The sequence below is a fragment of the Pleurodeles waltl genome, chromosome 10 (assembly GCF_031143425.1).
Source record: "Pleurodeles waltl isolate 20211129_DDA chromosome 10, aPleWal1.hap1.20221129, whole genome shotgun sequence".
Lineage (NCBI taxonomy): Eukaryota > Metazoa > Chordata > Amphibia > Caudata > Salamandridae > Pleurodeles > Pleurodeles waltl.
The window spans coordinates 326,654,563-326,678,916 of record NC_090449.1 but is presented as its reverse complement, the minus strand read 5'-3'; the positions used below and the strand labels follow the sequence as shown (position 1 = coordinate 326,678,916).

Genomic DNA, 24,354 nt, shown 5'->3' with positions numbered 1-24,354 from the left:
CTCTTGCCTTGCTAGAGACAAACAAAAAATCCTTGACAGAAAACATCAATTGCTATGGCACGCTTAGAGAGAGAGAGCCTCCAAATGGCCCTGCTTTTCGGAAAGACGCTTCAGAAGATGTTTCAAATGACTATGCAGCGGCAGTCTAGTTGGTATAGGGGTATGTTTCTCGCTTCGGGTGTGAGAGGAGCTCGGTTCAAATCCCACACAAACCCCTACCTTTATAGGTTCAGTCTGTGTTTTAAACAGGAGTATTTCTGCTTTTCACTCTTGTAAGATGTCATGTTGCAATGCAATACATGCTTTATACTGGCGTCGAGACGGTTCAGCATCATGAAGGTATGCGAGATTTCTTTGCAACTGCTTTTCTGTGCTGGAGCAGCAGTGCTCGTAGGAACATTAAATGCACAGTGCTTCTCCATGGTAATTTCGGGTCCAGTTCTGAAATCACCTCTTGGAATGAAAGTGATCCCAGTTCCTTTCTTCCAAGGGAAGAGATTGTGTTCCGGAAGGCTCAGCTTTGAGCGTCATGAACATTGGCCCTCATCCTTGCATCCCAGTCCAATGCATAGCCACATAAAGCAAGCAGGTGTGTCTGTTTCCATAGTGTGGTGGTTCCAGTACAATGCATAGCCACATGAAGCAAGCCGGCAAGTGTGTCTGTTTGTCTAGTGTAGTGGTTATCATGCGCACCTCACATGCGAAAGGTCCCTGGTTCGAGTCGCTGGGCTTTTTCACAGTATTTGCATTTCCTGCCTCACCTGACAGGCAAGCTGAGATAAAAGAGACTGTGTCTATCCCTCACCATCGTGAGGTACTACGCTCCTGGGGCATCTGTCACAGCTCACCAAGAGGAGTTGCGCCAGCTTACGGCAGTCAGTTGCTCACTGTTTGACCTTTGCAATGAAGCCTGAGCCTACAGCATTCAAGCCAGCCAAGGAAGGAAGGTACGAGAGCGAAAATAGCTTTCCTGCCCTCACCAAGAACACACACCTTGAGCAAATAAAGTGCCAGACTTACAAGGCCCCATCGCCACCGGAGCATCACTTTTAGTGACGCCCCGGTGGCACTATGCACTGCGCGGTATTTACAAGATGGCGTTCAGCCACTTTTTGTGGCTTAACACCACTTTGTAAATACGGCCCCTTAGCACGCAGCGCGTTCCCTGGAAGGGGCGTGCAATGGGTGTTGTTGGGAGTGTGCCACAGCAACACCATAGCATTTTGATGCTGCTCCAGATTTAGGAGTTGGCGTAAATCTGCGTCAGCACCAAAATCCAACGCCATCCCAGGGGTGTCGTTAGAGTGGCGCACTGAGGAGAAATGTTTTCATTTCTCCTTGTTTTTGCTCTTTCTATGTGTGATGCATTCTGCAGCACACATAGAAGTAAGAGCAAATCACCATTGAAGATTTTTTTTTTGGGCAGGAAGGTGTCCCTTCCTGCACAAAAACAATTTCCCCCTCAACGCAGTCATCCTTGTACCATGGTGCAAGAACGGCTGCGTTGGCGCTCAGCAGCTAATTTAGAGCTGGCGCAGGGGGAAGCACAGGGGTGTGCTGTATTCTACTAAATACGGCGCTTCCCTGCATTTTGAAAATGACGGTGCGTGGGGCTTGCAAATTTGGCACAGCGTCGCGCTTAGTCATTTTCTTGTAAATCTGGGCCAAAATGTCTAAAGGATAGAGGCTTTTTATGTCATGTTCGATGAAGACCATGCAAATGACTCTAGTCGTACTGCAGAAGAGAGCACCATGTGCAGTTTCTTGCTTTGGGATGTAGTCTCCCACTCTCTGTCACCAACCCTCCGAGAAGGGTCGGAGCCGATGCATTTCTGTGCCCAGGCTCGTTGGTCTAGGGGTATGATTCTCGCTTAGGGTGCGAGAGGTCCCAGGTTCAAATCCCGGACGAGCCCATTTTAGCGGAAAACAATCAAATCCTGCTCAAAATACACAACCCCTCAACATTTCTCATTCCACTCGAAGCATTGTTGCGCAAAACATATTTTTTGCCTCAGGCGAAAAATGGATTACAATGCCTTGGCTTCCTTCCTGCTTGCTCTCAGTGCGCCCTGTGTGATGATTTCACAGGCTCTCCTTCCTGGCATTTAGGCATCAGATATTTGTCTGTCTCTGCCCGCAGCTGTGGGATTTTTCAGGACGTCTGAGTGTATGCATGCTGGCTGACACCGCTGCAATTTTCACACTTACCCCTCGCATTCCAAGCAACTGCTGATAAAGTATAGAGGAAATCGTGCAAACATATGAGGGGAACTGTGCTCCTTCAGTCAAACCAGCAAGCTTGTTTCTGTAGTGTAGTGGTTATCACGTTCGCCTCACACGCGAAAGGTCCCCGGTTCGAGACCGGGCAGAAACAATTGGCAGCAGCAGCTTTTGTGTTTGCTCCCTAAAACCTCAGTCTCTCTCAATGCACACTTAGACAGAAATGACCTTTAAAAACTTGTGACCTGTGTAAAACGTGCTTTACTATTGCAGGACGCTAAAAAGTTATCTGCATCCCTCGGTGGTCGTGCATGTGCATTGTTTCTTGTTCTGTTTTTTTTTTTTTTTCTTGGCCATGTTATATTGTGGGGCCTTTAAAGCTGTGACTTTGATAGGAACATTGCAAGCGGCAAAATCAACAAGTGCAGACTGAAGAGTCCGACCTGCACACTGTTTTGGCTGTCAGGATGGCCGAGTGGTCTAAGGCGCCAGACTCAAGAGAGCTTGATCTTCAGTGAAGCTGAGCCTTCTGGTCTCTTCATGGAGGCGTGGGTTCAAATCCCACTTCTGACAGGTGTATTTTCTTCCCTTAAATCTTGCTCTGCTTGCAGAGCCAGCTCCTCACACCACTATCTTTGGAAGCTGCTGTGGCATGTGAGGAGAAATCCACCAACCCATCGGCTGGGCCCTCAATCAAAATTCTGTGTATTACTGGAAGGGGCGTCTCAGGCACACCTTCTGTTAGAGCTGCACTTTATGACAGTAACTACCATGCTGGTTTCTACTTAAGCAGTTGATTCTATCGTTTGAAGTGAGGCTCTCCTGCCACCTTTTGGGCAAAGAAGACACTGCCCCTGCAACAACACAGGCAGACAAGCTCAAACTAGGTTTCTTGGTTAGGTGGGCGGAGCATATTGGCAATGGTGCCTCCTCGTGACTTGCAATTTACATGAAGAAGACAGAGAGGCAGCTGGGAGTAGGCAGTACCCATGAACCCCTGAACACTGTCTTGCGACTAGCACACAATTCTGAAATGAGGCGGGGGAAAGGAGGTGATTTCCCCATCAAGGGCCATTCCGGGAAATCAGCCACCCTGCGTCTCCCAGGTGAGTGTTTCAGGCCTATGAGCCACTAATATCGATCTCGCCTGATCGAGCGCTGATCGAGCAAGTGTGCTTGAATCCAAGAGGCATGCTCCTCTGGCTCAAGAGCTAGCAGGCCCTTCAGTGCTTCTGGTTGGGAAGTCTAAGGTGCAAGGGTCCATGACTTGCAGCGGGTTACAAATACCAGAAAGGGTCTGCTTTTCACATCAGTGCCTTAGTTCAGCTCACTGGCACAGGGCATTTTAACTACCTCTTGCCTTGCTAGAGACAAACAAAAAATCCTTGACAGAAAACATCAATTGCTATGGCACGCTTAGAGAGAGAGAGCCTCCAAATGGCCCTGCTTTTCGGAAAGACGCTTCAGAAGATGTTTCAAATGACTATGCAGCGGCAGTCTAGTTGGTATAGCGGTATTATTCTCGCTTCGGGTGTGAGAGGACCTCGGTTCAAATCCCACACAAACCCCTACCTTTATAGGTTCAGTCTGTGTTTTAAACAGGAGTATTTCTGCTTTTCACTCTTGTAAGATGTCATGTTGCAATGCAATACATGCTTTATACTGGCGTCGAGACGGTTCAGCATCATGAAGGTATGCGAGATTTCTTTGCAACTGCTTTTCTGTGCTGGAGCAGCAGTGCTCGTAGGAACATTAAATGCACAGTGCTTCTCCATGGTAATTTCGGGTCCAGTTCTGAAATCACCTCTTGGAATGAAAGTGATCCCAGTTCCTTTCTTCCAAGGGAAGAGATCGTGTTCCGGAAGGCTCAGCTTTGAGCGTCATGAACATTGGCCCTCATCCTTGCATCCCAGTCCAATGCATAGCCACATAAAGCAAGCAGGTGTGTCTGTTTCCATAGTGTGGTGGTTCCAGTACAATGCATAGCCACATGAAGCAAGCCGGCAAGTGTGTCTGTTTGTCTAGTGTAGTGGTTATCATGCGCACCTCACATGCGAAAGGTCCCTGGTTCGAGTCGCTGGGCTTTTTCACAGTATTTGCATTTCCTGCCTCACCTGACAGGCAAGCTGAGATAAAAGAGACTGTGTCTATCCCTCACCATCGTGAGGTACTACGCTCCTGGGGCATCTGTCACAGCTCACCAAGAGGAGTTGCGCCAGCTTACGGCAGTCAGTTGCTCACTGTTTGACCTTTGCAATGAAGCCTGAGCCTACAGCATTCAAGCCAGCCAAGGAAGGAAGGTACGAGAGCGAAAATAGCTTTCCTGCCCTCACCAAGAACACACACCTTGAGCAAATAAAGTGCCAGACTTACAAGGCCCTATCGCCACCGGAGCATCACTTTTAGTGACGCCCCGGGGGCACTATGCACTGCGCGGTATTTACAAGATGGCGTTCAGCCACTTTTTGTGGCTTAACACCACCTTGTAAATACGGCCCCTTAGCACGCAGCGCGTTCCCTGGAAGGGGCGTGCAATGGGTGTTGTTGGGAGTGTGCCACAGCAACACCATAGCATTTTGATGCTGCTCCAGATTTAGGAGTTGGCGTAAATCTGCGTCAGCACCAAAATCCAACGCCATCCCAGGGGTGTCGTTAGAGTGGCGCACTGAGGAGAAATGTTTTCATTTCTCCTTGTTTTTGCTCTTTCTATGTGTGATGCATTCTGCAGCACACATAGAAGTAAGAGCAAATCACCATTGAAGATTTTTTTTTTGGGCAGGAAGGTGTCCCTTCCTGCACAAAAACAATTTCCCCCTCAACGCAGTCATCCTTGTACCATGGTGCAAGAACGGCTGCGTTGGCGCTCAGCAGCTAATTTAGACCTGGCGCAGGGGGAAGCACAGGGGTGTGCTGTATTCTACTAAATACGGCGCTTCCCTGCATTTTGAAAATGACGGTGCGTGGGGCTTGCAAATTTGGCACAGCGTCGCGCTTAGTCATTTTCTTGTAAATCTGGGCCAAAATGTCTAAAGGATAGAGGCTTTTTATGTCATGTTCGATGAAGACCATGCAAATGACTCTAGTCGTACTGCAGAAGAGAGCACCATGTGCAGTTTCTTGCTTTGGGATGTAGTCTCCCACTCTCTGTCACCAACCCTCCGAGCAGGGTCGGAGCCGTTGCATTTCTGTGCCCAGGCTTGTTGGTCTTGGGGTATGATTCTCGGTTAGGGTGCGAGAGGTCCCAGGTTCAAATCCCGGACAAGCCCATTTTAGCGGAAAACAATCAAATCCTGCTCAAAATACACAACCCCTCAACATTTCTCATTCCACTCGAAGCATTGTTGCGCAAAACATATTTTTTGCCTCAGGCGAAAAATGGATTACAATGCCTTGGCTTCCTTCCTGCTTGCTCTCAGTGCGCCCTGTGTGATGATTTCACAGGCTCTCCTTCCTGGCATTTAGGCATCAGATATTTGTCTGTCTCTGCCCGCAGCTGTGGGATTTTTCAGGACGTCTGAGTGTATGCATGCTGGCTGACACCGCTGCAATTTTCACACTTACCCCTCGCATTCCAAGCAACTCCTGATAAAGTATAGAGGAAATCGTGCAAACATATGAGGGGAACTGTGCTCCTTCAGTCAAACCAGCAAGCTTGTTTCTGTAGTGTAGTGGTTATCACGTTCGCCTCATACGCGAAAGGTCCCCGGTTCGAGACCGGGCAGAAACACTTGGCAGCAGCAGCTTTTGTGTTTGCTCCCTAAAACCTCAGTCTCTCTCAATGCACACTTAGACAGAAATGACCTTTAAAAACTTGTGACCTGTGTAAAACGTGCTTTACTATTGCAGGACGCTAAAAAGTTATCTGCATCCCTCGGTGGTCGTGCATGTGCATTGTTTCTTGTTCTGTTTTTTTTTTTTTTTCTTGGCCATGTTATATTGTTGGGCCTTTAAAGCTGTGACTTTGATAGGAACATTGCAAGCGGCAAAATCAACAAGTGCAGACTGAAGAGTCCGACCTGCACACTGTTTTGGCTGTCAGGATGGCCGAGTGGTCTAAGGCGCCAGACTCAAGAGAGCTTGATCTTCAGTGAAGCTGAGCCTTCTGGTCTCTTCATGGAGGCGTGGGTTCAAATCCCACTTCTGACAGGTGTATTTTCTTCCCTTAAATCTTGCTCTGCTTGCAGAGCCAGCTCCTCACACCACTATCTTTGGAAGCTGCTGTGGCATGTGAGGAGAAATCCACCAACCCATCGGCTGGGCCCTCAATCAAAATTCTGTGTATTACTGGAAGGGGCGTCTCAGGCACACCTTCTGTTAGAGCTGCACTTTATGACAGTAACTACCATGCTGGTTTCTACTTAAGCAGTTGATTCTATCGTTTGAAGTGAGGCTCTCCTGCCACCTTTTGGGCAAAGAAGACACTGCCCCTGCAACAACACAGGCAGACAAGCTCAAACTAGGTTTCTTGGTTAGGTGGGCGGAGCATATTGGCAATGGTGCCGCCTCGTGACTTGCAATTTACATGAAGAAGACAGAGAGGCAGCTGGGAGTAGGCAGTACCCATGAACCCCTGAACACTGTCTTGCGACTAGCACACAATTCTGAAATGAGGCGGGGGAAAGGAGGTGATTTCCCCATCAAGGGCCATTCCGGGAAATCAGCCACCCCGCGTCTCCCAGGTGAGTGTTTCAGGCCTATGAGCCACTAATATCGATCTCGCCTGATCGAGCGCTGATCGAGCAAGTGTGCTTGAATCCAAGAGGCATGCTCCTCTGGCTCAAGAGCTAGCAGGCCCTTCAGTGCTTCTGGTTGGGAAGTCTAAGGTGCAAGGGTCCATGATTTGCAGCAGGTTACAACTACCAGAAAGGGTCTGCTTTTCACATCAGTGCCCTAGTTCAGCTCACTGGCACAGGGCATTTTGACTACCTCTTGCCTTGCTAGAGACAAACAAAAAATCCTTGACAGAAAACATCAATTGCTATGGCACGCTTAGAGAGAGAGAGCCTCCAAATGGCCCTGCTTTTCGGAAAGACGCTTCAGAAGATGTTTCAAATGACTATGCAGCGGCAGTCTAGTTCGTATAGGGGTATGATTCTCGCTTCGGGTGTGAGAGGACCTCGGTTCAAATCCCACACAAACCCCTACCTTTATAGGTTCAGTCTGTGTTTTAAACAGGAGTATTTCTGCTTTTCACTCTTGTAAGATGTCATGTTGCAATGCAATACATGCTTTATACTGGCGTCGAGACGGTTCAGCATCATGAAGGTATGCGAGATTTCTTTGCAACTGCTTTTCTGTGCTGGAGCAGCAGTGCTCGTAGGAACATTAAATGCACAGTGCTTCTCCATGGTAATTTCGGGTCCAGTTCTGAAATCACCTCTTGGAATGAAAGTGATCCCAGTTCCTTTCTTCCAAGGGAAGAGATCGTGTTCCGGAAGGCTCAGCTTTGAGCGTCATGAACATTGGCCCTCATCCTTGCATCCCAGTCCAATGCATAGCCACATAAAGCAAGCAGGTGTGTCTGTTTCCATAGTGTGGTGGTTCCAGTACAATGCATAGCCACATGAAGCAAGCCGGCAAGTGTGTCTGTTTGTCTAGTGTAGTGGTTATCATGCGCACCTCACATGCGAAAGGTCCCTGGTTCGAGTCGCTGGGCTTTTTCACAGTATTTGCATTTCCTGCCTCACCTGACAGGCAAGCTGAGATAAAAGAGACTGTGTCTATCCCTCACCATCGTGAGGTACTACGCTCCTGGGGCAACTGTCACAGCTCACCAAGAGGAGTTGCGCCAGCTTACGGCAGTCAGTTGCTCACTGTTTGACCTTTGCAATGAAGCCTGAGCCTACAGCATTCAAGCCAGCCAAGGAAGGAAGGTACGAGAGCGAAAATAGCTTTCCTGCCCTCACCAAGAACACACACCTTGAGCAAATAAAGTGCCAGACTTACAAGGCCCTATCGCCACCGGAGCATCACTTTTAGTGACGCCCCGGTGGCACTATGCACTGCGCGGTATTTACAAGATGGCGTTCAGCCACTTTTTGTGGCTTAACACCACCTTGTAAATACGGCCCCTTAGCACGCAGCGCGTTCCCTGGAAGGGGCGTGCAATGGGTGTTGTTGGGAGTGTGCCACAGCAACACCATAGCATTTTGATGCTGCTCCAGATTTAGGAGTTGGCGTAAATCTGCGTCAGCACCAAAATCCAACGCCATCCCAGGGGTGTCGTTAGAGTGGCGCACTGAGGAGAAATGTTTTCATTTCTCCTTGTTTTTGCTCTTTCTATGTGTGATGCATTCTGCAGCACACATAGAAGTAAGAGCAAATCACCATTGAAGATTTGTTTTTTGGGCAGGAAGGTGTCCCTTCCTGCACAAAAACAATTTCCCCCTCAACGCAGTCATCCTTGTACCATGGTGCAAGAACGGCTGCGTTGGCGCTCAGCAGCTAATTTAGAGCTGGCGCAGGGGGAAGCACAGGGGTGCGCTGTATTCTACTAAATACGGCGCTTCCCTGCATTTTGAAAATGACGGTGCGTGGGGCTTGCAAATTTGGCACAGCGTCGCGCTTAGTCATTTTCTTGTAAATCTGGGCCAAAATGTCTAAAGGATAGAGGCTTTTTATGTCATGTTCGATGAAGACCATGCAAATGACTCTAGTCGTACTGCAGAAGAGAGCACCATGTGCAGTTTCTTGCTTTGGGATGTAGTCTCCCACTCTCTGTCACCAACCCTGCGAGCAGGGTCGGAGCCGTTGCATTTCTGTGCCCAGGCTCGTTGGTCTAGGGGTATGATTCTCGCTTAGGGTGCGAGAGGTCCCAGGTTCAAATCCCGGACAAGCCCATTTTAGCGGAAAACAATCAAATCCTGCTCAAAATACACAACCCCTCAACATTTCTCATTCCACTCGAAGCATTGTTGCGCAAAACATATTTTTTGCCTCAGGCGAAAAATGGATTACAATGCCTTGGCTTCCTTCCTGCTTGCTCTCAGTGCGCCCTGTGTGATGATTTCACAGGCTCTCCTTCCTGGCATTTAGGCATCAGATATTTGTCTGTCTCTGCCCGCAGCTGTGGGATTTTTCAGGACGTCTGAGTGTATGCATGCTGGCTGACACCGCTGCAATTTTCACACTTACCCCTCGCATTCCAAGCAACTGCTGATAAAGTATAGAGGAAATCGTGCAAACATATGAGGGGAACTGTGCTCCTTCAGTCAAACAAGCAAGCTTGTTTCTGTAGTGTAGTGGTTATCACGTTCGCCTCACACGCGAAAGGTCCCCGGTTCGAGACCGGGCAGAAACACTTGGCAGCAGCAGCTTTTGTGTTTGCTCCCTAAAACCTCAGTCTCTCTCAATGCACACTTAGACAGAAATGACCTTTAAAAACTTGTGACCTGTGTAAAACGTGCTTTACTATTGCAGGACGCTAAAAAGTTATCTGCATCCCTCGGTGGTCGTGCATGTGCATTGTTTCTTGTTCTGTTTTTTTTTTTTTTTTCTTGGCCATGTTATATTGTGGGGCCTTTAAAGCTGTGACTTTGATAGGAACATTGCAAGCGGCAAAATCAACAAGTGCAGACTGAAGAGTCCGACCTGCACACTGTTTTGGCTGTCAGGATGGCCGAGTGGTCTAAGGCGCCAGACTCAAGAGAGCTTGATCTTCAGTGAAGCTGAGCCTTCTGGTCTCTTCATGGAGGCGTGGGTTCAAATCCCACTTCTGACAGGTGTATTTTCTTCCCTTAAATCTTGCTCTGCTTGCAGAGCCAGCTCCTCACACCACTATCTTTGGAAGCTGCTGTGGCATGTGAGGAGAAATCCACCAACCCATCGGCTGGGCCCTCAATCAAAATTCTGTGTATTACTGGAAGGGGCGTCTCAGGCACACCTTCTGTTAGAGCTGCACTTTATGACAGTAACTACCATGCTGGTTTCTACTTAAGCAGTTGATTCTATCGTTTGAAGTGAGGCTCTCCTGCCACCTTTTGGGCAAAGAAGACACTGCCCCTGCAACAACACAGGCAGACAAGCTCAAACTAGGTTTCTTGGTTAGGTGGGCGGAGCATATTGGCAATGGTGCCTCCTCGTGACTTGCAATTTACATGAAGAAGACAGAGAGGCAGCTGGGAGTAGGCAGTACCCATGAACCCCTGAACACTGTCTTGCGACTAGCACACAATTCTGAAATGAGGCGGGGGAAAGGAGGTGATTTCCCCATCAAGGGCCATTCCGGGAAATCAGCCACCCTGCGTCTCCCAGGTGAGTGTTTCAGGCCTATGAGCCACTAATATCGATCTCGCCTGATCGAGCGCTGATCGAGCAAGTGTGCTTGAATCCAAGAGGCATGCTCCTCTGGCTCAAGAGCTAGCAGGCCCTTCAGTGCTTCTGGTTGGGAAGTCTAAGGTGCAAGGGTCCATGACTTGCAGCGGGTTACAACTACCAGAAAGGGTCTGCTTTTCACATCAGTGCCCTAGTTCAGCTCACTGGCACAGGGCATTTTGACTACCTCTTGCCTTGCTAGAGACAAACAAAAATCCTTGACAGAAAACATCAATTGCTATGGCACGCTTAGAGAGAGAGAGCCTCCAAATGGCCCTGCTTTTCGGAAAGACGCTTCAGAAGATATTTCAAATGACTATGCAGCGGCAGTCTAGTTGGTATAGGGGTATGATTCTCGCTTCGGGTGTGAGAGGACCTCGGTTCAAATCCCACACAAACCCCTACCTTTATAGGTTCAGTCTGTGTTTTAAACAGGAGTATTTCTGCTTTTCACTCTTGTAAGATGTCATGTTGCAATGCAATACATGCTTTATACTGGCGTCGAGACGGTTCAGCATCATGAAGGTATGCGAGATTTCTTTGCAACTGCTTTTCTGTGCTGGAGCAGCAGTGCTCGTAGGAACATTAAATGCACAGTGCTTCTCCATGGTAATTTCGGGTCCAGTTCTGAAATCACCTCTTGGAATGAAAGTGATCCCAGTTCCTTTCTTCCAAGGGAAGAGATCGTGTTCCGGAAGGCTCAGCTTTGAGCGTCATGAACATTGGCCCTCATCCTTGCATCCCAGTCCAATGCATAGCCACATAAAGCAAGCAGGTGTGTCTGTTTCCATAGTGTGGTGGTTCCAGTACAATGCATAGCCACATGAAGCAAGCCGGCAAGTGTGTCTGTTTGTCTAGTGTAGTGGTTATCATGCGCACCTCACATGCGAAAGGTCCCTGGTTCGAGTCGCTGGGCTTTTTCACAGTATTTGCATTTCCTGCCTCACCTGACAGGCAAGCTGAGATAAAAGAGACTGTGTCTATCCCTCACCATCGTGAGGTACTACGCTCCTGGGGCATCTGTCACAGCTCACCAAGAGGAGTTGCGCCAGCTTACGGCAGTCAGTTGCTCACTGTTTGACCTTTGCAATGAAGCCTGAGCCTACAGCATTCAAGCCAGCCAAGGAAGGAAGGTACGAGAGCGAAAATAGCTTTCCTGCCCTCACCAAGAACACACACCTTGAGCAAATAAAGTGCCAGACTTACAAGGCCCTATCGCCACCGGAGCATCACTTTTAGTGACGCCCCGGTGGCACTATGCACTGCGCGGTATTTACAAGATGGCGTTCAGCCACTTTTTGTGGCTTAACACCACCTTGTAAATACGGCCCCTTAGAACGCAGCGCGTTCCCTGGAAGGGGCGTGCAATGGGTGTTGTTGGGAGTGTGCCACAGCAACACCATAGCATTTTGATGCTGCTCCAGATTTAGGAGTTGGCGTAAATCTGCGTCAGCACCAAAATCCAACGCCATCCCAGGGGTGTCGTTAGAGTGGCGCACTGAGGAGAAATGTTTTCATTTCTCCTTGTTTTTGCTCTTTCTATGTGTGATGCATTCTGCAGCACACATAGAAGTAAGAGCAAATCACCATTGAAGATTTTTTTTTTGGCCAGGAAGGTGTCCCTTCCTGCACAAAAACAATTTCCCCCTCAACGCAGTCATCCTTGTACCATGGTGCAAGAACGGCTGCGTTGGCGCACAGCAGCTAATTTAGAGCTGGCGCAGGGGGAAGCACAGGGGTGCGCTGTATTCTACTAAATACGGCGCTTCCCTGCATTTTGAAAATGACGGCGCGTGGGGCTTGCAAATTTGGCACAGCGTCGCGCTTAGTCATTTTCTTGTAAATCTGGGCCAAAATGTCTAAAGGATAGAGGCTTTTTATGTCATGTTCGATGAAGACCATGCAAATGACTCTAGTCGTACTGCAGAAGAGAGCACCATGTGCAGTTTCTTGCTTTGGGATGTAGTCTCCCACTCTCTGTCACCAACCCTCTGAGCAGGGTCGGAGCCGTTGCATTTCTGTGCCCAGGCTCGTTGGTCTAGGGGTATGATTCTCGCTTAGGGTGCGAGAGGTCCCAGGTTCAAATCCCGGACGAGCCCATTTTAGCGGAAAACAATCAAATCCTGCTCAAAATACACAACCCCTCAACATTTCTCATTCCACTCGAAGCATTGTTGCGCAAAACATATTTTTTGCCTCAGGCGAAAAATGGATTACAATGCCTTGGCTTCCTTCCTGCTTGCTCTCAGTGCGCCCTGTGTGATGATTTCACAGGCTCTCCTTCCTGGCATTTAGGCATCAGATATTTGTCTGTCTCTGCCCGCAGCTGTGGGATTTTTCAGGACGTCTGAGTGTATGCATGCTGGCTGACACCGCTGCAATTTTCACACTTACCCCTCGCATTCCAAGCAACTGCTGATAAAGTATAGAGGAAATCGTGCAAACATATGAGGGGAACTGTGCTCCTTCAGTCAAACCAGCAAGCTTGTTTCTGTAGTGTAGTGGTTATCACGTTTGCCTCACACGCGAAAGGTCCCCGGTTCGACACCGGGCAGAAACACTTGGCAGCAGCAGCTTTTGTGTTTGCTCCCTAAAACCTCAGTCTCTCTCAATGCACTTAGACAGAAATGACCTTTAAAAACTTGTGACCTGTGTAAAACGTGCTTTACTATTGCAGGACGCTAAAAAGTTATCTGCATCCCTCGGTGGTCGTGCATGTGCATTGTTTCTTGTTCTGTTTTTTTTTTTTTTTCTTGGCCATGTTATATTGTGGGGACTTTAAAGCTGTGACTTTGATAGGAACATTGCAAGCGGCAAAATCAACAAGTGCAGACTGAAGAGTCCGACCTGCACACTGTTTTGGCTGTCAGGATGGCCGAGTGGTCTAAGGCGCCAGACTCAAGAGAGCTTGATCTTCAGTGAAGCTGAGCCTTCTGGTCTCTTCATGGAGGCGTGGGTTCAAATCCCACTTCTGACAGGTGTATTTTCTTCCCTTAAATCTTGCTCTGCTTGCAGAGCCAGCTCCTCACACCACTATCTTTGGAAGCTGCTGTGGCATGTGAGGAGAAATCCACCAACCCATCGGCTGGGCCCTCAATCAAAATTCTGTGTATTACTGGAAGGGGCGTCTCAGGCACACCTTCTGTTAGAGCTGCACTTTATGACAGTAACTACCATGCTGGTTTCTACTTAAGCAGTTGATTCTATCGTTTGAAGTGAGGCTCTCCTGCCACCTTTTGGGCAAAGAAGACACTGCCCCTGCAACAACACAGGCAGACAAGCTCAAACTAGGTTTCTTGGTTAGGTGGGTGGAGCATATTGGCAATGGTGCCTCCTCGTGACTTGCAATTTACATGAAGAAGACAGAGAGGCAGCTGGGAGTAGGCAGTACCCATGAACCCCTGAACACTGTCTTGCGACTAGCACACAATTCTGAAATGAGGCGGGGGAAAGGAGGTGATTTCCCCATCAAGGGCCATTCCGGGAAATCAGCCACCCTGCGTCTCCCAGGTGAGTGTTTCAGGCCTATGAGCCACTAATATCGATCTCGCCTGATCGAGCGCTGATCGAGCAAGTGTGCTTGAATCCAAGAGGCATGCTCCTCTGGCTCAAGAGCTAGCAGGCCCTTCAGTGCTTCTGGTTGGGAAGTCTAAGGTGCAAGGGTCCATGACTTGCAGCGGGTTACAACTACCAGAAAGGGTCTGCTTTTCCCATCAGTGCCCTAGTTCAGCTCACTGGCACAGGGCATTTTGACTACCTCTTGCCTTGCTAGAGACAAACAAAAAATCCTTGACAGAAAACATCAATTGCTATGGCACGCTTAGAGAGAGAGAGCCTCCAAATGGCCCTGCTTTTCGGAAAGACGCTTCAGAAGATGTTTCAAATGACTATGCAGCGGCAGTCTAGTTGGTATAGGGGTATGTTTCTCGCTTCGGGTGTGAGAGGAGCTCGGTTCAAATCCCACACAAACCCCTACCTTTATAGGTTCAGTCTGTGTTTTAAACAGGAGTATTTCTGCTTTTCACTCTTGTAAGATGTCATGTTGCAATGCAATACATGCTTTATACTGGCGTCGAGACGGTTCAGCATCATGAAGGTATGCGAGATTTCTTTGCAACTGCTTTTCTGTGCTGGAGCAGCAGTGCTCGTAGGAACATTAAATGCACAGTGCTTCTCCATGGTAATTTCGGGTCCAGTTCTGAAATCACCTCTTGGAATGAAAGTGATCCCAGTTCCTTTCTTCCAAGGGAAGAGATCGTGTTCCGGAAGGCTCAGCTTTGAGCGTCATGAACATTGGCCCTCATCCTTGCATCCCAGTCCAATGCATAGCCACATAAAGCAAGCAGGTGTGTCTGTTTCCATAGTGTGGTGGTTCCAGTACAATGCATAGCCACATGAAGCAAGCCGGCAAGTGTGTCTGTTTGTCTAGTGTAGTGGTTATCATGCGCACCTCACATGCGAAAGGTCCCTGGTTCGAGTCGCTGGGCTTTTTCACAGTATTTGCATTTCCTGCCTCACCTGACAGGCAAGCTGAGATAAAAGAGACTGTGTCTATCCCTCACCATCGTGAGGTACTACGCTCCTGGGGCATCTGTCACAGCTCACCAAGAGGAGTTGCGCCAGCTTACGGCAGTCAGTTGCTCACTGTTTGACCTTTGCAATGAAGCCTGAGCCTACAGCATTCAAGCCAGCCAAGGAAGGAAGGTACGAGAGCGAAAATAGCTTTCCTGCCCTCACCAAGAACACACACCTTGAGCAAATAAAGTGCCAGACTTACAAGGCCCCATCGCCACCGGAGCATCACTTTTAGTGACGCCCCGGTGGCACTATGCACTGCGCGGTATTTACAAGATGGCGTTCAGCCACTTTTTGTGGCTTAACACCACCTTGTAAATACGGCCCCTTAGCACGCAGCGCGTTCCCTGGAAGGGGCGTGCAATGGGTGTTGTTGGGAGTGTGCCACAGCAACACCATAGCATTTTGATGCTGCTCCTGATTTAGGAGTTGGCGTAAATCTGCGTCAGCACCAAAATCCAACGCCATCCCAGGGGTGTCGTTAGAGTGGCGCACTGAGGAGAAATGTTTTCATTTCTCCTTGTTTTTGCTCTTTCTATGTGTGATGCATTCTGCAGCACACATAGAAGTAAGAGCAAATCACCATTGAAGATTTTTTTTTTGGGCAGGAAGGTGTCCCTTCCTGCACAAAAACAATTTCCCCCTCAACGCAGTCATCCTTGTACCATGGTGCAAGAACGGCTGCGTTGGCGCTCAGCAGCTAATTTAGAGCTGGCGCAGGGGGAAGCACAGGGGTGTGCTGTATTCTACTAAATACGGCGCTTCCCTGCATTTTGAAAATGACGGTGCGTGGGGCTTGCAAATTTGGCACAGCGTCGCGCTTAGTCATTTTCTTGTAAATCTGGGCCAAAATGTCTAAAGGATAGAGGCTTTTTATGTCATGTTCGATGAAGACCATGCAAATGACTCTAGTCGTACTGCAGAAGAGAGCACCATGTGCAGTTTCTTGCTTTGGGATGTAGTCTCCCACTCTCTGTCACCAACCCTCCGAGAAGGGTCGGAGCCGTTGCATTTCTGTGCCCAGGCTCGTTGGTCTAGGGGTATGATTCTCGCTTAGGGTGCGAGAGGTCCCAGGTTCAAATCGCGGACGAGCCCATTTTAGCGGAAAACAATCAAATCCTGCTCAAAATACACAACCCCTCAACATTTCTCATTCCACTCGAAGCATTGTTGCGCAAAACATATTTTTTGCCTCAGGCGAAAAATGGATTACAATGCCTTGGCTTCCTTCCTGCTTGCTCTCAGTGCGACCTGTGTGATGATTTCACAGGCTCTCCTTCCTGGCATTTAGGCATCAGATATTTGTCTGTCTCTGCCCGCAGCTGTGGGATTTTTCAGGACGTCTGAGTGTATGCATGCTGGCTGACACCGCTGCAATTTTCACACTTACCCCTCGCATTCCAAGCAACTGCTGATAAAGTATAGAGGAAATCGTGCAAACATATGAGGGGAACTGTGCTCCTTCAGTCAAACCAGCAAGCTTGTTTCTGTAGTGTAGTGGTTATCACGTTTGCCTCACACGCGAAAGGTCCCCGGTTCGAGACCGGGCAGAAACACTTGGCAGCAGCAGCTTTTGTGTTTGCTCCCTAAAACCTCAGTCTCTCTCAATGCACACTTAGACAGAAATGACCTTTAAAAACTTGTGACCTGTGTAAAACGTGCTTTACTATTGCAGGACGCTAAAAAGTTATCTGCATCCCTCGGTGGTCGTGCATGTGCATTGTTTCTTGTTCTGTTTTTTTTTTTTTTTCTTGGCCATGTTATATTGTGGGGCCTTTAAAGCTGTGACTTTGATAGGAACATTGCAAGCGGCAAAATCAACAAGTGCAGACTGAAGAGTCCGACCTGCACACTGTTTTGGCTGTCAGGATGGCCGAGTGGTCTAAGGCGCCTGACTCAAGAGAGCTTGATCTTCAGTGAAGCTGAGCCTTCTGGTCTCTTCATGGAGGCGTGGGTTCAAATCCCACTTCTGACAGGTGTATTTTCTTCCCTTAAATCTTGCTCTGCTTGCAGAGCCAGCTCCTCACACCACTATCTTTGGAAGCTGCTGTGGCATGTGAGGAGAAATCCACCAACCCATCGGCTGGGCCCTCAATCAAAATTCTGTGTATTACTGGAAGGGGCGTCTCAGGCACACCTTCTGTTAGAGCTGCACTTTATGACAGTAACTACCATGCTGGTTTCTACTTAAGCAGTTGATTCTATCGTTTGAAGTGAGGCTCTCCTGCCACCTTTTGGGCAAAGAAGACACTGCCCCTGCAACAACACAGGCAGACAAGCTCAAACTAGGTTTCTTGGTTAGGTGGGCGGAGCATATTGGCAATGGTGCCTCCTCGTGACTTGCAATTTACATGAAGAAGACAGAGAGGCAGCTGGGAGTAGGCAGTACCCATGAACCCCTGAACACTGTCTTGCGACTAGCACACAATTCTGAAATGAGGCGGGGGAAAGGAGGTGATTTCCCCATCAAGGGCCATTCCGGGAAATCAGCCACCCTGCGTCTCCCAGGTGAGTGTTTCAGGCCTATGAGCCACTAATATCGATCTCGCCTGATCGAGCGCTGATCGAGCAAGTGTGCTTGAATCCAAGAGGCATGCTCCTCTGGCTCAAGAGCTAGCAGGCCCTTCAGTGCTTCTGGTTGGGAAGTCTAAGGTGCAAGGGTCCATGACTTGCAGCGGGTTACAACTACCAGAAAGGGTCTGCTTTTCACATCAGTGCCCTAGTTCAGCTCACTGGCACAGGGCATTTTGACTACCTCTTGCCTTGCTAGAGACAAACAAAAAATCCTTGACAGAAAACATCAATTGCTATGGCACGCTTAGAGAGAGAGAGCCTCCAAATGGCCCTGCTTTTCGGAAAGACGCTTCAGAAGATGTTTCAAATGACTATGCAGCGGCAGTCTAGTTGGTATAGGGGTATGATTCTCGCTTCGGGTGTGAGAGGACCTCGGTTCAAATCCCACACAAACCCCTACCTTTATAGGTTCAGTGTGTGTTTTAAACAGGAGTATTTCTGCTTTTCACTCTTGTAAGATGTCATGTTGCAATGCAATACATGCTTTATACTGGCGTCGAGACGGTTCAGCATCATGAAGGTATGCGAGATTTCTTTGCAACTGCTTTTCTGTGCTGGAGCAGCAGTGCTCGTAGGAACATTAAATGCACAGTGCTTCTCCATGGTAATTTCGGGTCCAGTTCTGAAATCACCTCTTGGAATGAAAGTGATCCCAGTTCCTTTCTTCCAAGGGAAGAGATCGTGTTCCGGAAGGCTCAGCTTTGAGCGTCATGAACATTGGCCCTCATCCTTGCATCCCAGTCCAATGCATAGCCACATAAAGCAAGCAGGTGTGTCTGTTTTCATAGTGTGGTGGTTCCAGTACAATGCATAGCCACATGAAGCAAGCCGGCAAGTGTGTCTGTTTGTCTAGTGTAGTGGTTATCATGCGCACCTCACATGCGAAAGGTCCCTGGTTCGAGTCGCTGGGCTTTTTCACAGTATTTGCATTTCCTGCCTCACCTGACAGGCAAGCTGAGATAAAAGAGACTGTGTCTATCCCTCACCATCGTGAGGTACTACGCTCCTGGGGCATCTGTCACAGCTCACCAAGAGGAGTTGCGCCAGCATACGGCAGTCAGTTGCTCACTGTTTGACCTTTGCAATGAAGCCTGAGCCTACAGCATTCAAGCCAGCCAAGGAAGGAAGGTACGAGAGCGAAAATAGCTTTCCTGCCCTCACCAAGAACACACACCTTGAGCAAATAAAGTGCCAGACTTACAAGGCCCTATCGCCACCGGAGCATCACTTTTAGTGACGCCCCGGTGGCACTATGCACTGCGCGGTATTTACAAGATGGCGTTCAGCCACTTTTTGTGGCTTAACACCACCTTGTAAATACGGCCCCTTAGCACGCAGCGCGTTCCCTGGAAGGGGCGTGCAATGGGTGTTGTTGGGAGTGTGCCACAGCAACACCATAGCATTTTGATGCTGCTCCAGATTTAGGAGTTGGCGTAAATCTGCGTCAGCACCAAAATCCAACGCCATCCCAGGGGTGTCGTTAGAGTGGCGCACTGAGGAGAAATGTTTTCATTTCTCCTTGTTTTTGCTCTTTCTATGTGTGATGCATTCTGCAGCACACATAGAAGTAAGAGCAAATCACCATTGAAGATTTTTTTTTTGGGCAGGAAGGTGTCCCTTCCTGCACAAAAACAATTTCCCCTTCAACGCAGTCATCCTTGTACCATGGTGCAAGAACGGCTGCGTTGGCGCTCAGCAGCTAATTTAGAGCTGGCGCAGGGTGAAGCACAGGGGTGCGCTGTATTCTACTAAATACGGCGCTTCCCTGCATTTTGAAAATGACGGCGCGTGGGGCTTGCAAATTTGGCACAGCGTCGCGCTTAGTCATTTTCTTGTAAATCTGGGCCAAAATGTCTAAAGGATAGAGGCTTTTTATGTCATGTTCGATGAAGACCATGCAAATGACTCTAGTCGTACTGCAGAAGAGAGCACCATGTGCAGTTTCTTGCTTTGGGATGTAGTCTCCCACTCTCTGTCACCAACCCTCCGAGCAGGGTCGGAGCCGTTGCATTTCTGTGCCCAGGCTCGTTGGTCTAGGGGTATGATTCTCGCTTAGGGTGCGAGAGGTCCCAGGTTCAAATCCCGGACGAGCCCATTTTAGCGGAAAACAATCAAATCCTGCTCAAAATACACAACCCCTCAACATTTCTCATTCCACTCGAAGCATTGTTGCGCAAAACATATTTTTTGCCTCAGGCGAAAAATGGATTACAATGCCTTGGCTTCCTTCCTGCTTGCTCTCAGTGCGCCCTGTGTGATGATTTCACAGGCTCTCCTTCCTGGCATTTAGGCATCAGATATTTGTCTGTCTCTGCCCGCAGCTGTGGGATTTTTCAGGACGTCTGAGTGTATGCATGCTGGCTGACACCGCTGCAATTTTCACACTTACCCCTCGCATTCCAAGCAACTGCTGATAAAGTATAGAGGAAATCGTGCAAACATATGAGGGGAACTGTGCTCCTTCAGTCAAACCAGCAAGCTTGTTTCTGTAGTGTAGTGGTTATCACGTTCGCCTCACACGCGAAAGGTCCCCGGTTCGACACCGGGCAGAAACACTTGGCAGCAGCAGCTTTTGTGTTTGCTCCCTAAAACCTCAGTCTCTCTCAATGCACACTTAGACAGAAATGACCTTTAAAAACTTGTGACCTGTGTAAAACGTGCTTTACTATTGCAGGACGCTAAAAAGTTATCTGCATCCCTCGGTGGTCGTGCATGTGCATTGTTTCTTGTTCTGTTTTTTTTTTTTTTTCTTGCCCATGTTATATTGTGGGGCCTTTAAAGCTGTGACTTTGATAGGAACATTGCAAGCGGCAAAATCAACAAGTGCAGACTGAAGAGTCCGACCTGCACACTGTTTTGGCTGTCAGGATGGCCGAGTGGTCTAAGGCGCCAGACTCAAGAGAGCTTGATCTTCAGTGAAGCTGAGCCTTCTGGTCTCTTCATGGAGGCGTGGGTTCAAATCCCACTTCTGACAGGTGTATTTTCTTCCCTTAAATCTTGCTCTGCTTGCAGAGCCAGTTCCTCACACCACTATCTTTGGAAGCTGCTGTGGCATGTGAGGAGAAATCCACCAACCCATCGGCTGGGCCCTCAATCAAAATTCTGTGTATTACTGGAAGGGGCGTCTCAGGCACACCTTCTGTTAGAGCTGCACTTTATGACAGTAACTACCATGCTGGTTTCTACTTAAGCAGTTGATTCTATCGTTTGAAGTGAGGCTCTCCTGCCACCTTTTGGGCAAAGAAGACACTGCCCCTGCAACAACACAGGCAGACAAGCTCAAACTAGGTTTCTTGGTTAGGTGGGCGGAGCATATTGGCAATGGTGCCTCCTCGTGACTTGCAATTTACATGAAGAAGACAGAGAGGCAGCTGGGAGTAGGCAGTACCCATGAACCCCTGAACACTGTCTTGCGACTAGCACACAATTCTGAAATGAGGCGGGGGAAAGGAGGTGATTTCCCCATCAAGGGCCATTCCGGGAAATCAGCCACCCTGCGTCTCCCAGGTGAGTGTTTCAGGCCTATGAGCCAGTAATATCGATCTCGCCTGATCGAGCGCTGATCGAGCAAGTGTGCTTGAATCCAAGAGGCATGCTCCTCTGGCTCAAGAGCTAGCAGGCCCTTCAGTGCTTCTGGTTGGGAAGTCTAAGGTGCAAGGGTCCATGACTTGCAGCGGGTTACAACTACCAGAAAGGGTCTGCTTTTCACATCAGTGCCCTAGTTCAGCTCACTGGCACAGGGCATTTTGACTACCTCTTGCCTTGCTAGAGACAAACAAAAAATCCTTGACAGAAAACATCAATTGCTATGGCACGCTTAGAGAGAGAGAGCCTCCAAATGGCCCTGCTTTTCGGAAAGACGCTTCAGAAGATGTTTCAAATGACTATGCAGCGGCAGTCTAGTTGGTATAGGGGTATGATTCTCGCTTCAGGTGTGAGAGGAGCTCGGTTCAAATCCCACACAAACCCCTACCTTTATAGGTTCAGTCTGTGTTTTAAACAGGAGTATTTCTGCTTTTCACTCTTGTAAGATGTCATGTTGCAATGCAATACATGCTTTATACTGGCGTCGAGACGGTTCAGCATCATGAAGGTATGCGAGATTTCTTTGCAACTGCTTTTCTGTGCTGGAGCAGCAGTGCTCGTAGGAACTTTAAATGCACAGTGCTTCTCCATGGTAATTTCGGGTCCAGTTCTGAAATCACCTCTTGGAATGAAAGTGATCCCAGTTCCTTTCTTCCAAGGGAAGAGATCGTGTTCCGGAAGGCTCAGCTTTGAGCGTCATGAACATTGGCCCTCATCCTTGCATCCCAGTCCAACGCATAGCCACATAAAGCAAGCAGGTGTGTCTGTTTCCATAGTGTGGTGGTTCCAGTACAATGCATAGCCACATGAAGCAAGCCGGCAAGTGTGTCTGTTTGTCTAGTGTAGTGGTTATCATGCGCACCTCACATGCGAAAGGTCCCTGGTTCGAGTCGCTGGGCTTTTTCACAGTATTTGCATTTCCTGCCTCACCTGACAGGCAAGCTGAGATAAAAGAGACTGTGTCTATCCCTCACCATCGTGAGGTACTACGCTCCTGGGGCATCTGTCACAGCTCACCAAGAGGAGTTGCGCCAGCTTACGGCAGTCAGTTGCTCACTGTTTGACCTTTGCAATGAAGCCTGAGCCTACAGCATTCAAGCCAGCCAAGGAAGGAAGGTACGAGAGCGAAAATAGCTTTCCTGCCCTCACCAAGAACACACACCTTGAGCAAATAAAGTGCCAGACTTACAAGGCCCCATCGCCACCGGAGCATCACTTTTAGTGACGCCCCGGTGGCACTATGCACTGCGCGGTATTTACAAGATGGCGTTCAGCCACTTTTTGTGGCTTAACACCACCTTGTAAATACGGCCCCTTAGCACGCAGCGCGTTCCCTGGAAGGGGCGTGCAATGGGTGTTGTTGGGAGTGTGCCACAGCAACACCATAGCATTTTGATGCTGCTCCAGATTTAGGAGTTGGCGTAAATCTGCGTCAGCACCAAAATCCAACGCCATCCCAGGGGTGTCGTTAGAGTGGCGCACTGAGGAGAAATGTTTTCATTTCTCCTTGTTTTTGCTCTTTCTATGTGTGATGCATTCTGCAGCACACATAGAAGTAAGAGCAAATCACCATTGAAGATTTTTTTTTTGGCCAGGAAGGTGTCCCTTCCTGCACAAAAACAATTTCCCCCTCAACGCAGTCATCCTTGTACCATGGTGCAAGAACGGCTGCGTTGGCGCTCAGCAGCTAATTTAGAGCTGGCGCAGGGGGAAGCACAGGGGTGCGCTGTATTCTACTAAATACGGCGCTTCCCTGCATTTTGAAAATGACGGCGCGTGGGGCTTGCAAATTTGGCACAGCGTCGCGCTTAGTCATTTTCTTGTAAATCTGGGCCAAAATGTCTAAAGGATAGAGGCTTTTTATGTCATATTCGATGAAGACCATGCAAATGACTCTAGTCGTACTGCAGAAGAGAGCACCATGTGCAGTTTCTTGCTTTGGGATGTAGTCTCCCACTCTCTGTCACCAACCCTCCGAGCAGGGACGGAGCCATTGCATTTCTGTGCCCAGGCTCGTTGGTCTAGGGGTATGATTCTCGCTTAGGGTTCGAGAGGTCCCAGGTTCAAATCCCGGACGAGCCCATTTTAGCGGAAAACAATCAAATCCTACTCAAAATACACAACCCCTCAACATTTCTCATTCCACTCGAAGCATTGTTGCGCAAAACATATTTTTTGCCTCAGGCGAAAAATGGATTACAATGCCTTGGCTTCCTTCCTGCTTGCTCTCAGTGCGCCCTGTGTGATGATTTCACAGGCTCTCCTTCCTGGCATTTAGGCATCAGATATTTGTCTGTCTCTGCCCGCAGCTGTGGGATTTTTCAGGACGTCTGAGTGTATGCATGCTGGCTGACACCGCTGCAATTTTCACACTTACCCCTCGCATTCCAAGCAACTGCTGATAAAGTATAGAGGAAATCGTGCAAACATATGAGGGGAACTGTGCTCCTTCAGTCAAATCAGCAAGCTTGTTTCTGTAGTGTAGTGGTTATCACGTTCGCCTCACACGCGAAAGGTCCCCGGTTCGAGACCGGGCAGAAACACTTGGCAGCAGCAGCTTCTGTGTTTGCTCCCTAAAACCTCAGTCTCTCTCAATGCACACTTAGACAGAAATGACCTTTAAAAACTTGTGACCTGTGTAAAACGTGCTTTACTATTGCAGGACGCTAAAAAGTTATCTGCATCCCTCGGTGGTCGTGCATGTGCATTGTTTCTTGTTCTGTTTTTTTTTTTTTTCTTGGCCATGTTATATTGTGGGGCCTTTAAAGCTGTGACTTTGATAGGAACATTGCAAGCGGCAAAATCAACAAGTGCAGACTGAAGAGTCCGACCTGCACACTGTTTTGGCTGTCAGGATGGCCGAGTGGTCTAAGGCGCCAGACTCAAGAGAGCTTGATCTTCAGTGAAGCTGAGCCTTCTGGTCTCTTCATGGAGGCGTGGGTTCAAATCCCACTTCTGACAGGTGTATTTTCTTCCCTTAAATCTTGCTCTGCTTGCAGAGCCAGCTCCTCACACCACTATCTTTGGAAGCTGCTGTGGCATGTGAGGAGAAATCCACCAACCCATCGGCTGGGCCCTCAATCAAAA

At 48.7% G+C, this 24,354-nt stretch overlaps 16 non-coding genes across 16 annotated transcripts; all 16 read left to right on the top strand.

The window, feature by feature from the left end:
- The first annotated feature begins 1,841 nt into the window (after window positions 1-1,841).
- TRNAP-AGG (transfer RNA proline (anticodon AGG)) lies at window positions 1,842-1,913 on the top strand. The gene has a single exon. It is a non-coding gene; the product is annotated as a tRNA-Pro (tRNA).
- A 388-nt stretch (window positions 1,914-2,301) lies between these two features.
- TRNAV-CAC (transfer RNA valine (anticodon CAC)) lies at window positions 2,302-2,374 on the top strand. Its single transcript has one exon. It is a non-coding gene; the product is annotated as a tRNA-Val (tRNA).
- A 307-nt stretch (window positions 2,375-2,681) lies between these two features.
- Window positions 2,682-2,793, top strand: TRNAL-CAA (transfer RNA leucine (anticodon CAA)). Its single transcript has 2 exons — window positions 2,682-2,719; window positions 2,748-2,793. It is a non-coding gene; the product is annotated as a tRNA-Leu (tRNA).
- Window positions 2,794-5,874: 3,081 nt separating this feature from the next.
- On the top strand, window positions 5,875-5,947 carry TRNAM-CAU (transfer RNA methionine (anticodon CAU)). The gene has a single exon. It is a non-coding gene; the product is annotated as a tRNA-Met (tRNA).
- Window positions 5,948-6,254: 307 nt separating this feature from the next.
- Window positions 6,255-6,366, top strand: TRNAL-CAA (transfer RNA leucine (anticodon CAA)). Its single transcript has 2 exons — window positions 6,255-6,292; window positions 6,321-6,366. It is a non-coding gene; the product is annotated as a tRNA-Leu (tRNA).
- Window positions 6,367-9,447: 3,081 nt separating this feature from the next.
- TRNAV-CAC (transfer RNA valine (anticodon CAC)) lies at window positions 9,448-9,520 on the top strand. The gene has a single exon. It is a non-coding gene; the product is annotated as a tRNA-Val (tRNA).
- A 308-nt stretch (window positions 9,521-9,828) lies between these two features.
- Window positions 9,829-9,940, top strand: TRNAL-CAA (transfer RNA leucine (anticodon CAA)). Its single transcript has 2 exons — window positions 9,829-9,866; window positions 9,895-9,940. It is a non-coding gene; the product is annotated as a tRNA-Leu (tRNA).
- Window positions 9,941-12,560: 2,620 nt separating this feature from the next.
- On the top strand, window positions 12,561-12,632 carry TRNAP-AGG (transfer RNA proline (anticodon AGG)). Its single transcript has one exon. It is a non-coding gene; the product is annotated as a tRNA-Pro (tRNA).
- Window positions 12,633-13,020: 388 nt separating this feature from the next.
- Window positions 13,021-13,093, top strand: TRNAV-CAC (transfer RNA valine (anticodon CAC)). Its single transcript has one exon. It is a non-coding gene; the product is annotated as a tRNA-Val (tRNA).
- Window positions 13,094-13,398: 305 nt separating this feature from the next.
- Window positions 13,399-13,510, top strand: TRNAL-CAA (transfer RNA leucine (anticodon CAA)). The gene is made up of 2 exons: window positions 13,399-13,436; window positions 13,465-13,510. It is a non-coding gene; the product is annotated as a tRNA-Leu (tRNA).
- A 3,081-nt stretch (window positions 13,511-16,591) lies between these two features.
- On the top strand, window positions 16,592-16,664 carry TRNAV-CAC (transfer RNA valine (anticodon CAC)). The gene has a single exon. It is a non-coding gene; the product is annotated as a tRNA-Val (tRNA).
- A 3,040-nt stretch (window positions 16,665-19,704) lies between these two features.
- Window positions 19,705-19,776, top strand: TRNAP-AGG (transfer RNA proline (anticodon AGG)). The gene has a single exon. It is a non-coding gene; the product is annotated as a tRNA-Pro (tRNA).
- A 388-nt stretch (window positions 19,777-20,164) lies between these two features.
- Window positions 20,165-20,237, top strand: TRNAV-CAC (transfer RNA valine (anticodon CAC)). The gene has a single exon. It is a non-coding gene; the product is annotated as a tRNA-Val (tRNA).
- A 307-nt stretch (window positions 20,238-20,544) lies between these two features.
- TRNAL-CAA (transfer RNA leucine (anticodon CAA)) lies at window positions 20,545-20,656 on the top strand. Its single transcript has 2 exons — window positions 20,545-20,582; window positions 20,611-20,656. It is a non-coding gene; the product is annotated as a tRNA-Leu (tRNA).
- Window positions 20,657-23,737: 3,081 nt separating this feature from the next.
- TRNAV-CAC (transfer RNA valine (anticodon CAC)) lies at window positions 23,738-23,810 on the top strand. The gene has a single exon. It is a non-coding gene; the product is annotated as a tRNA-Val (tRNA).
- A 306-nt stretch (window positions 23,811-24,116) lies between these two features.
- On the top strand, window positions 24,117-24,228 carry TRNAL-CAA (transfer RNA leucine (anticodon CAA)). Its single transcript has 2 exons — window positions 24,117-24,154; window positions 24,183-24,228. It is a non-coding gene; the product is annotated as a tRNA-Leu (tRNA).
- The last annotated feature ends 126 nt before the right edge of the window (window positions 24,229-24,354 follow it).